Source organism: Parasteatoda tepidariorum, chromosome 4 (assembly GCF_982258835.1).
Source record: "Parasteatoda tepidariorum strain Cologne lab strain chromosome 4, Ptep-v5.0, whole genome shotgun sequence".
NCBI classification, from domain to species: domain Eukaryota; kingdom Metazoa; phylum Arthropoda; class Arachnida; order Araneae; family Theridiidae; genus Parasteatoda; species Parasteatoda tepidariorum.
In genome coordinates, this window is record NC_141758.1 from 41,839,227 (window position 1) to 41,850,933 (window position 11,707).

General features: G+C 29.8%; 1 long non-coding RNA gene across 1 annotated transcript; it reads left to right on the forward strand.

Moving 5' to 3' along the window:
• Nucleotides 1-1,065: 1,065 nt before the first annotated feature.
• LOC147810925 (uncharacterized) lies at nucleotides 1,066-7,544 on the forward strand. Its single transcript, XR_015433030.1, has 2 exons — nucleotides 1,066-1,665; nucleotides 6,942-7,544. It is a non-coding gene; the product is annotated as an uncharacterized LOC147810925 (long non-coding RNA).
• Nucleotides 7,545-11,707: the final 4,163 nt, after the last annotated feature.

Here is an 11,707-nt window from a genome sequence, read left to right on the forward strand (position 1 = left end):
GAACTGCACAATGGGCTATTGGCGACGGTCTGGGAAACATCCCTGAGGATGATCCGAAGACATGCCATCACAATTTTGATTCTCCGGAGAGGGGATGGCACCCCCGCTTCGGTAGCCCGACGACCTGCACGTGAAGTCTAGCACTTTACATAGAACAGTTTAACGAGGACCAATACCGCACCCCTCGGTCCCTACGCAGACTGATCCAAATGGTCACCCATCCGCACACTGACCGCAGCCAGTGATGCTTGACTTCGGTGATCTGCTGAGAACCGTGTGTATTTGAAAAGATACTTCCCAGAAAGTAACAAAAATATTGAATTGTTATAAAAGTAATACAAAAATGATTTATTAAGAAAATATTTGTGAAAAAAGGCTTTCTTGTTTACTGCTATTTGACTCGCTAAGAAATAAGTTTTCCATTTTTCTTTTCGAAATTCCACTGAATTAGGGTAAAGATTTTAAGTTATACTCCTCTTTACTCGACAAAGATTCAAACTGATCGGGTAAAGTGGCGAGAGGAAAAGAAAAGGACACAAATAAACAGACTTGATGCCATGGAAACAAACGCGGCAAGATATTCTTGTGACCACCAGAGATTGGCATTATTAAAATATAGGTGTTAGTACTTAGCAGAATACGCTTCGTACAGCGGTACTCATGGCCTGTAGGAGAATTCACTGTGAACATGTGCGGCAGTCAACGTGTTAAAAGAATTTTTTAACGTCACCCAAGTCTGTTTTCATCAGTTTAAACTGATAAAAGTGTAGTTTTAAATTACTTTCACAAAATCACAAATCACATCATTCTATTGCTTTAAAATTTTGTGGAAAAATTCATAGGAGTTCTAAAAGTTATCAAGCACTATTTCTCCCAATGTAATAAAGCGATCCCATTATGTTCTACTTTTTTAAAAAAATATTGCGACGTCTAATAATACTATATCATCAAAAGTTAAATGCAAAAAATATTAAGAAAATTAAAAATTTAACCTAAATTCCAAGACTTACCAGAATTCTTTTGGAGATGAACTTTATTTACAAAAATAAATCCTGGAAGATTTTTTTTTTGTTCTTTAAATTTTTTAACATTTTCTAGTTGCTGATAAATTATTGCGGTTTTATTATTTACTTCTAAATTTAGACACCGTTGTTTATTATAGGAAGAAAAAAAATCTTGTAAAAAAAAAAGTGCTATCTAAGTTCTTGAAAAAGTGAGAAATTAGAGCTTCCTGTCATAAAATGCGTCCCACTTGCTACTTTCTGAATGTTTCTGTATAGATAAACAGTTATTTTCTTAAGTTTGTGTAACTTATGCACAATAAAAGATGTAGGAAGTAAAAGGCGGATCTGTATTAAAGCGTTTTTATTGGCTTAATTTTATTTGACGTCAGAATGACAGCTAATCAGATTGATTGCTGGAGGTTTATTAGCAGTTAATATTTAAAAGAAGAAAAAAGTGAGAGAAATAAGAATGTCAATTACATAAACGATTTCAAGAAAAAAAGGCAATTTCTAAGTCGTTAAACTTGTAAACTAAGTATTAAAATACAACACATGGCATATAAAAAGAACAGTAATGAATGTTGTCTCTGCTAAAAATTTCATCCAAAATCGGTTTAGTATCCTAGATGTTTTTAAAAACTTTCCAAACACTTGAAAAAAGGTAAGTTTGTTTTTGTTGTTAAATTATTTATTTATTTTGCTTATAGTAACATATTTATTAAATTTTTATTGGTGTTCAATAAAATAAATTATATTTATGAATAGTTATATCATTCGCATATAAATGAAGCAATTTATAGTTTATGAAACCGAATAGACATAATTTGATTCTATTAATGCTCTTTTATTTTGTATTGTTTCGACACTCATTTTTAAATCAAGTTTCTTGCTAAAAAATAGTTTTTGGTAAATGTAGAAATCCTCCCCTTTGTAAAAATCGCAATTTTTAATTCCAAAAACTGCATAACTTTTTCACTTATAGAAGAATGTTGTAGTATACAGTACCGATGCGTTTGATTTTTTAATGCAAATTTCTAAAAATAGTTAAAAATGTAAAATGTTTCATTCAGTTATTATCAAGTTAAACTTTAAAAGTAAAAAAATCAATGGTCTAATCAATTTAACAAAGGATTCAACTAATTGTAAGATAGTTCGAAATCGTTACATTCTAAGCTGAGTAGGGGAAGAATGGATCATTTTATTTAAAGGTGAAGTTATATATGGGTCATTCTCACAAAAACAGTCATTTTCATGTCCCCAGTATATTTTATGTTTGTTTTACAGCTTACGAAGAAAAAATATTCAGGGAAAGTGTCCTTCAGAATGCAAGTTAACAAAAGAATAAAAATAAAATTATCAATTTTTATTTTTTATTTATTTTAGGTAATTAAAATATACCAATATTTCATTCCCTCACTTGTCCCCACTGCTGATTTAAAAAAAGAAAAAAATTGTTTCTGAAATAAAAATTTTTTTTTTACAAATTCATGTTTTTTATTTCAGAATACTGAAATATAGAATTCAGAAAATCAATTTTAAATTTAATTTCTGATAAAAATATTAACACAGCACTATTTTAAACTTTGTCCCCAGTGTTTCGCGTCATTCCCTCACAACAATGTTCTTATCACCTGCAATCATCTTAGAATAAAAATATTTTAATAAATACTTCAGAAGTTAACAACTGGCATCATAGAACAAAATTGCAGTATGTTTCCATCTTCAACTTAAAGAAGCTTTGCTGTGGAATAAATTTGAATGAATCAAACCAGGTAAAAATTTTTACATTTGTCATTCCCTCATGTCATTTTTTAGAGTAAAATAAAATACAACTTCATCGAGAAAGTGGATAATTATATGTTGCTTTCTTGTATGAATATAATTGTATGTGATTGACTTCAGAAATTAATTAGGCTTAACTGTTATTTTAAAATTTTATTGAATTCGTCATTCCCTCACTTGTGTATAAAGTGAGGGAATGACGCTGAAGTGAGGGAATGATTCAAGATGAGTATATTATTAAATTTTTTTTTGTTCAATCGTGCCAGCCAATTTTATTTCCCAAACCTGTAAAAACTATTAAATATATAAGACTAAATTATAATAAATATTAGATATACTTAGTACATTTTCAAACTCTAGGTAGATGTAACTTAGATAAAAACATGTATTAAAATAAAATATCATTCCCTCACTATTAGTGTCATTCCCTCACTTTTTAAATAGTGAAAATAATTAATTTACTTATTAATTAATTTGAAAAATAATTTAATAAATTAATTTATTAAATTAATTAATTTATTTATTATTAATTATTATTAATTTATTTATTATTTATTATTATTTATTATTAATTATTATAAATTAATTAATTATAAATTAATTATTAAAAAAATTAATTAATTTAAATATTAAGTATACTTTATAGGATATATACTTTCTTCATAATGTCATTACATATTTCTATTAATATAAAAAGTTTCAGAGCTTTTTATTCACTTTACTTTTTCGGGATTTTATGAACTGAAAAATGACAGTTTTCGTGAGAATGACCCATATAGTTATTAAGTTTTCTTCACTCTTATTTTTAATTCGAGGAAATATGTGGACAACTGTGTTATTTAAGAGTGTTAATTTTATATTCGGAATGTTGTATTATAAGAAAATTCCATGCGTATAGAAAGTCTCAACTCGGGTATCCACCCCTCTTGTTTTTAAAAAAATTTCCTTTTACAATTTTTCAAATTTCCAGTTTTCCTTTCTCTCCATTTTGTGGGTCAAGAATCAAAATTATCGAAAGCATGGTATGTTTATTAATAATAATATAGCCGTGCAATTGACAAAACAGAGTAAGTGCTTTATGATAAATTTTGAAATAACTGGCTCGAATCTCAGTTCTTCAATATGACAGCTCAATGTCTTAACAGCTGAACCATCACGACTCTCAAACATTGTACAATTATCAAAACAATTCCTTTTTCTTTGATTGTTTTTCTCATAAACATTGAAAAAAACACGTGAAAGTTTTAAATATTTATGTATTTAATTTCTAAAAGCCTTTTCAAATAATAGATCCTGATCGCTTTCTATCTGGTAACGAATAGTAAAATATAATAATTATAATACCACTTTGTATATAAATTAGTCAAGCTGTGAATGAAATCTATCCTATCACTTAACTTTTAAAACATATTGTTTTTGGCTAATTTTTTATGCTCATTGATCAGCTGAAGTTTTGATCTGAAGAATTAGGTGATAAATTTATGTGCTAATTTGAGCCCATTTTTTTACAGCAGCTAACAGACTGTTGTAACAGCAAAATTTTTTAAAGCATATAAATTACTGAAATTTTTTTAAAAAAATATTTTTTGTAGACAGTAATGATCTCTCAAACCTTTAAAAGCTTTAAACTTCATTGATATGTATGAGAAATCTAAACATTTCTGAAGTTATAAAATGATTCCTAAAGTATTTCTTGAGATACATGAAAAAATTTGTCAGTATTAGAAGTTTTTTAAATTATTATGTTCAACCAATGTACGTCATAAAAAGTTTATTATTGTATTTATCAATCATCGATACGTCGTTACATTCTAAAAGTATAAATCTTTTGCATCCTGCCAATATCTGAATTGTCTTTATAAAGAAATTTCTTTGAGAGAAAAAAGGTAATGGTGTATTTGGTTTATATATACTATATGTATAGTGTTACGCAATGTCAATCCTTGTATATACTTTTTTTAAATCCTTGAAATAAAAAAAAATCTTTGTTAAAAATTGAAGCAAAAAAATTACACATTCGTAAATTGATTTGAGCTACAAAGAAAACAAAATCGCTCTATAAATCTACGCTTCGAGAGTCAGGATTTAATACAACAAACCTTGTTTTATTGCCAGAGGAAATTGAGACGGTATTCGAGACAATTATTTGAAACTCCCTCAAATTATAACAGGTAAAATAACTGGTTTCGATGTTTTTTATCTCTCTTCTTTAGGGCTGATTCATCAGGTTCATCATTTAGGGTAGTGATTCATCAGATTTTGATATTATCCTAGTTTTTTCATCACTTTATTATTCCCTTCCCTCTAATGCGTATACTTTTTTGACTTCATTGTTAACAAGGATTCAAATATGTATATATTTTCAAGATCGTGATTGCAGAACACCATGTATAAATAATATAATAATAATAATAATAAATGAAGTAACTGATATTTTCAAGTTAACTGGAAAATCAAATTAATCTTATTTTTTTGTATATAGCTTGATTTTTTTATTATTTATTTTGAAGCCGTTATATTAAAATTTAGCCCTAACAGTCTGTAGCTTTAACAGCAAAATTCAAGGCATCATTTTGCAGCACTATCTTCATAAATCTAAATTTGTCAGAGATCTCAAGGCAGAAAGCAAGAGATTATTCTTGTAAAACTTATCTCAATTAATATCTGTAGTGAAACTAACAAACACAAGGTATTTAAAAATTATACACAACTTTGAATTTGCTAAATGGTATTTAGAATAAATCCCTATGCTGTAAAAGCGTAAAATCACTAAAAAAAATTTCTTTAAAGTTTCGTGTGGTGTCTTGTTTTCCAATTCAGTTTTATAATTTTTATACAAAACTAGTTTAGAGATGTCTTAAGTGGAGATGGAGTGCTTAAAAATAAATAGCTTTGCTTAAGAGAAGGCACGGGTGTAAAGGATGATCTAATCGTCGTTGAGCATTTGTAATTTTGAACCTTATCCAGAAGACAAGGGAACTCTTGGATCAAGAATTGGAAGATATTTGCTTTCGTGGAGGACTTTTTGATAGAACTTACCCTCATTTGCTTTACACGTAGAGAAAATCGTGAAAATTACCCACGGTTAGCCTGACGGCATGGGGACTCTAACCCATAATTCGTTTATTATTGTCCCGAAGTGGACTGATTGTTAAAACACGTTTCCCGGCAGATTATTGGCTGCGGTCAGTGTTAGGGTGGGTGACCTCTTCGATTAGCTTGCGAAGGGTTCGAGGATGTGCTGTATTGGTCCTCGCTAAACTGTTTAACCGTAAAGTACTCAACTTCCCACGCAGGTCGTAGGACTACCAAAGTAGGGGTGTCATCCCCTCTGCGGGGGATCAAAAATTGTGAAGTCATGTCTACGAATCATCCTCAGCGAGGTTTCCCAGACCGTCCCCAATAGCCCATTGTGCAGCTCTAGCGTGACGTAATTGAACTACAACAACAACAACCGTCTATCACTGAGGATGTTTTACGTCAGCACTGTAGTCGGTGCGAGCCAAGTGCGGAATTCGAATCAACCAACCATCGCTGGGATTCAAACCCGGTTTACCTCATTGGGAAGCGAACACTCTATCCCCTGAACCATCGTGACTCAAATTATGATGACGATAATTGTTGTTGTTGTTGTTACTTTACGTCGCACTAGAGCTGCACAATGGGCTATTGGCGACGGTCTGGGAAACATCCCGGAGGATGATCCGAAGACATGCCATCTCAATTTTGATCCTCTGCGGAAGGGATGGCACCCCCGCTTCGGTAGCCCGACGACCTGCGCGCGAAGTCGAGCACGATGACGATAATCAGAAGAAGAAAAAATTATCAATGAAAAGGATGAATATACAAATGGTAATATTGAAATAAAATCTTTTCACTTCAAAGTGGCAGAAGCCCTCCAGAATGTGCTGATTAATTAATCAGCAGATTCTGGTGGGTTTCTACTACCATACCTTGTAGCTTCTTTAGACGAATTAGAATCCGCACTCCTCCCAATTTGCAAATGAAATTCATGCTTTTCTAAGAATGCAAAATTTGACTAAGTATAACTCATTTTCGAAAAAAGAAATTTCTCGTTTTTCCCTAAATATCACAGATAATTTTCTTTTAAATCCATGTTTGCTTTTTTTTAACTTTCATTTGTTTATTTTTTAGAAAAAATGACAACGTCACCTGTATCTATCATAGCATCGTGTATTATCCTAACAATCATTACAAGCATAGAAGCTGGGCCACTACCAAACCTATCATCAAACAGTCATTCGAACAACAACGAATCTAACCAGGCACCCATCTTGATTTCCATCTCATCCATGGAACTAAACAATCCGACGGCTGTAGCGCTGCTGTACGACAGAATTCGAAAAATTGCATATGGTGCATCTGCCTCTGAAGAAGACAGATCTTCGCGTCTGTTTCATGAAGTGGATTCAAGAGGATTTGACGAAGATATCTTTGACGAAGGATTCGGAGAGTGGCATCCAATGAGATTTTAGAAATGGGATGATAGTATTCTTCTTCTTGGCACTGCAAACTGCACGCCAAGATTGGCCCAACGAGTTTTTTTCATCGAAGTCCTGTCAGATACTTGTTTGTTCCAATTAGTTATTTTCAATGTTTTTAAATCTTTTTCAATGTCATCAAGCCATCTGAGTGGAGGCCATATGACAGTATTACTACACAATAATTTATTAAAATTGCCATAATAAATGTGACTTATGTGTTAAGTTATCGCGAATAAATTATTTATTTTTTTAATGTATGTTGTATTATTGTATATATATTTGTATATTTAATGTATTAATATATTTCTCCATCATTATTTCTATAATGAAATGGTCGGAACTAAAATTTTATAAACTTTTTAGAAGGAGGGGAAACATTTGAAGCTTAACCAGCTTTTCAGAAAAAATATTTTTCTAATTGTTTTTCTTCTTAAATCTTCGAATATACATTTTTTTGATAGTTTATAATTTTTTTCTTCATATTTTTATATTATTATTTCTATTTAAGTTATAAACTACGCTTTTTATTTGTGATTTTTATAAAGTGAAATACGATTACCTATTGACTACCTATTTGAGGATGGTTTGACCATATTGAAGATTAAGCATATACCTTTATACGAATATAGAATCACTAAAGATATAAACGTTACAAGTAATAATTAGGTGTAAAAAATTTCTAATAGTTTTTTGCTGATAAAAAATAAGAAATTTGAATTGAAATTGCGACATGAATTTAGTTTATATCGGCAAAAGAAGAGTGCACTTTAACAGGAGAGGAACCTTGAAAAGGTAAGTTCAGGTACACCTAGAGTGAGCTATGAAGTTTTAAATGCTGAAAAAAATTTTCAAATTATCAAAATGCGAACAAATTATGATAGGATTATTTAGGCTGCTGTTGTTGTTCATTTACGTCACACTAGAGCTGCACAATGGGCTATTGGCGACGGTGTGGGAAACATCCCTGAGGATGATCCGAAGACATGACATCACAATTTTGATCCTCTTCAGAGGAGATGGCTCCCCCGCTTCGGTAGCCCGACGACCTGCACGCGAAGTCGAGCACTTTACGGTAGCACAGTTTAACGAGGACCCATACCGCACACCCTCGGTCCCTACGCAGACTAATTCAAGTGGGCACCCACCCGCACACTGACCGCAGCCAGTGATGCTTGACTTCGGTGATCTGCTGGGAATCTTCTTAACGATCAGTTTAACGTGTCTTAACAATCAGTCCACTGTGGGACTGGGATTACTTAGAATTATGCTATGCAAGAGTTCTGTAATAGTTTATTTGCATTTTTGTATTTTGAAAACATTTTTTGAATATTTGAAAATCTATTGTTTTCTCAAGGTTTACCTGACCTCAACTTCTCTAAACTTAAAATTTTAATTTACCAATGGAGATGAAGCTGAATTTGCGAATTGCTCTCTTATTCTTTGTCTGAACTATCAAAAGAAAGTTCCATTACTATTTTCTTTTTCGTTTATTTCTTGGTCTTAGCCATATAAATTTTTCCTTAATATTTCTTTATTTCATTATTATTTTCTCTTTGACGAGAAGAGTGATTAGTATTATACGATGCTCAAACTTTTGCTCAAACCTTAACAAACAATTTCTAGAATAAAAAATAAGTATACTAGCTTTCATTATCAATTTTAGTACATAAAAAATTTATCTTTTGTCTATATACGTTGATGACAGATGATAGAGATAAAAGAATTTGCAAATGATATTGTACACGTGATTTCTCATTAATTTTACTTGCAAATCGCTGAAAGAAAAAAAGGACAACGAGAATTTCTGTTTAAGAGGACGCCATGCCACGAGAGAAACTTTTCTTCGAAAAGTTTTTCTCATCGTATGGCGTCCTCTTAAGGAAGAATACCGCTGTGAACTTTTCGAGCAGTCTTTTATCATTTATTTATTTTCTTTGAGATAATTCATACGCAAGAACATTTTCCGAAAACTATGACGTATTTTTGAGATAAGTCTTCCCGAACTTAAAAGTTTTTTCAACTCTCGAGGTCGGTAACAACAATTTTCATTCAATTTGATTAAAACTTTTCTAAATATTACTCATGGGGGAATATATGCTCAGTCGTTTAATGACGTTGATTTTGTTTTCGTTGTCTATATAAAGTTTTTGGTTACCTAAATGAAAACCCAACTTTTAAAGGAACAACTTATATAATAGATTCAATAAATTTAATTCAATTTTTGGTTGTATTTCGAAAATACAGTATTTTTTTAATTTCTTTTTTAAGAAATCCTATATGTAGTTAAAACTACATAAATGACAAGAACAGTGAAATATATAGCGATGTACAACTTTTGTTCTAATGATCAGATTTCGCGTATTAACTTTTTGAGACACCGGAGTCCCTTTCATATGTATATTTTTTCTGCCTCTTTAATCACAAGCGAAAATATATTTCGGTATTTTTTAATCATAAAAAAACAGCCTAATAGTTACTAAAAAAGTACGTTGAATTATCATTATTATATTTTTTCTGCCTCTTTAATCACAAGCAAAAATATATTTCGGTATTTTTTAATCATAAAAAACAGCCTAATAGTTACTAAAAAAGTACGTTGAATTATCATTATTATATTTTTTCTGCCTCTTTAATAACAAGCAAAAATATATTTCGGTATTTTTTAATCATAAAAAACACCCTAATAGTTACTAAAAAAGTACGTTGAATTATCATTATTATATTTTTTCTGCCTCTTTAATCACAAGCAAAAATATATTTCGGTATTTTTTAATCATAAAAAAACAGCCTAATAGTTACTAAAAAAGTACGTTGAATTATCATTATTATATTTTTTCTGCCTCTTTAATCACAAGCAAAAATATATTTCGGTATTTTTTAATCATAAAAAACAGCCTAATAGTTACTAAAAAAGTACGTTGAATTATCATTATTATATTTTTTCTGCCTCTTTAATCACAAGCAAAAATATATTTCGGTATTTTTTAATCATAAAAAAACAGCCTAATAGTTACTAAAAAAGTACGTTGAATTATCATTATTATATTTTTTCTGCCTCTTTAATCACAAGCAAAAATATATTTCGGTATTTTTTAATCATAAAAAACAGCCTAATAGTTACTAAAAAAGTACGTTGAATTATCATTATTATATTTTTTCTGCCTCTTTAATCACAAGCAAAAATATATTTCGGTATTTTTTAATCATAAAAAACAGCCTAATAGTTACTAAAAAAGTACGTTGAATTATCATTATTATATTTTTTCTGCCTCTTTAATCACAAGCAAAAATATATTTCGGTATTTTTTAATCATAAAAAACAGCCTAATAGTTACTAAAAAAGTACGTTGAATTATCATTATTATATTTTTTCTGCCTCTTTAATCACAAGCAAAAATATATTTCGGTATTTTTTAATCATAAAAAACAGCCTAATAGTTACTAAAAAAGTACGTTGAATTATCATTATTATATTTTTTCTGCCTCTTTAATCACAAGCAAAAATATATTTCGGTATTTTTTAATCATAAAAAACAGCCTAATAGTTACTAAAAAAGTACGTTGAATTATCATTATTATATTTTTTCTGCCTCTTTAATCACAAGCAAAAATATATTTCGGTATTTTTTAATCATAAAAAACAGCCTAATAGTTACTAAAAAAGTACGTTGAATTATCATTATTATATTTTTTCTGCCTCTTTAATCACAAGCAAAAATATATTTCGGTATTTTTTAATCATAAAAAACAGCCTAATATGTAGTTACTAAAAAAGTACGTTGAATTATCATTATTATATTTTTTCTGCCTCTTTAATCACAAGCGAAAATATATTTCGGTATTTTTTAATCATAAAAAAACAGCCTAATAGTTACTAAAAAAATACGTTGAATTATCATTATTATATTTTTACTAAAATATAAAATAAAAATTGTACTTTTTAAAAAAAAAAAACTTTTTTACAGTCATATTCAAAAATATATCAACAATTCATTTTGCAAATTTAAGTGATGAATAACTGTTTTCCCTTAAATCTAAATAAGTGCAAATTTTGAAAAATTATTATTTGGAAGTGAGCCGTGCTGGGAGGATTTTACCTTTAAGGCCGAAACCGACACCGGGATTTCATGCTGTATTTCATAATTATCAGTTATTACAATGTAAATTGAATATCCCCCCCCCCTTATTTTGACCTAAATAATAAAAAAAGTATGAAAAACCTGTTTAATAAAAATTCTGCGTCAATTATCAATCTTAATGATTTGAAAGAGTGATCTTAAATAAATTTATATCGCTTAATGTTAGTCACTTTTTGCGTATCTTGCTGTACCCCGGGAACGTTTTAAGATAATCCTATTAGCGAAGCTTAAAGACAAAATTAATCTAGCTTTACTAGATTTAAGAAAATCCTTAAGT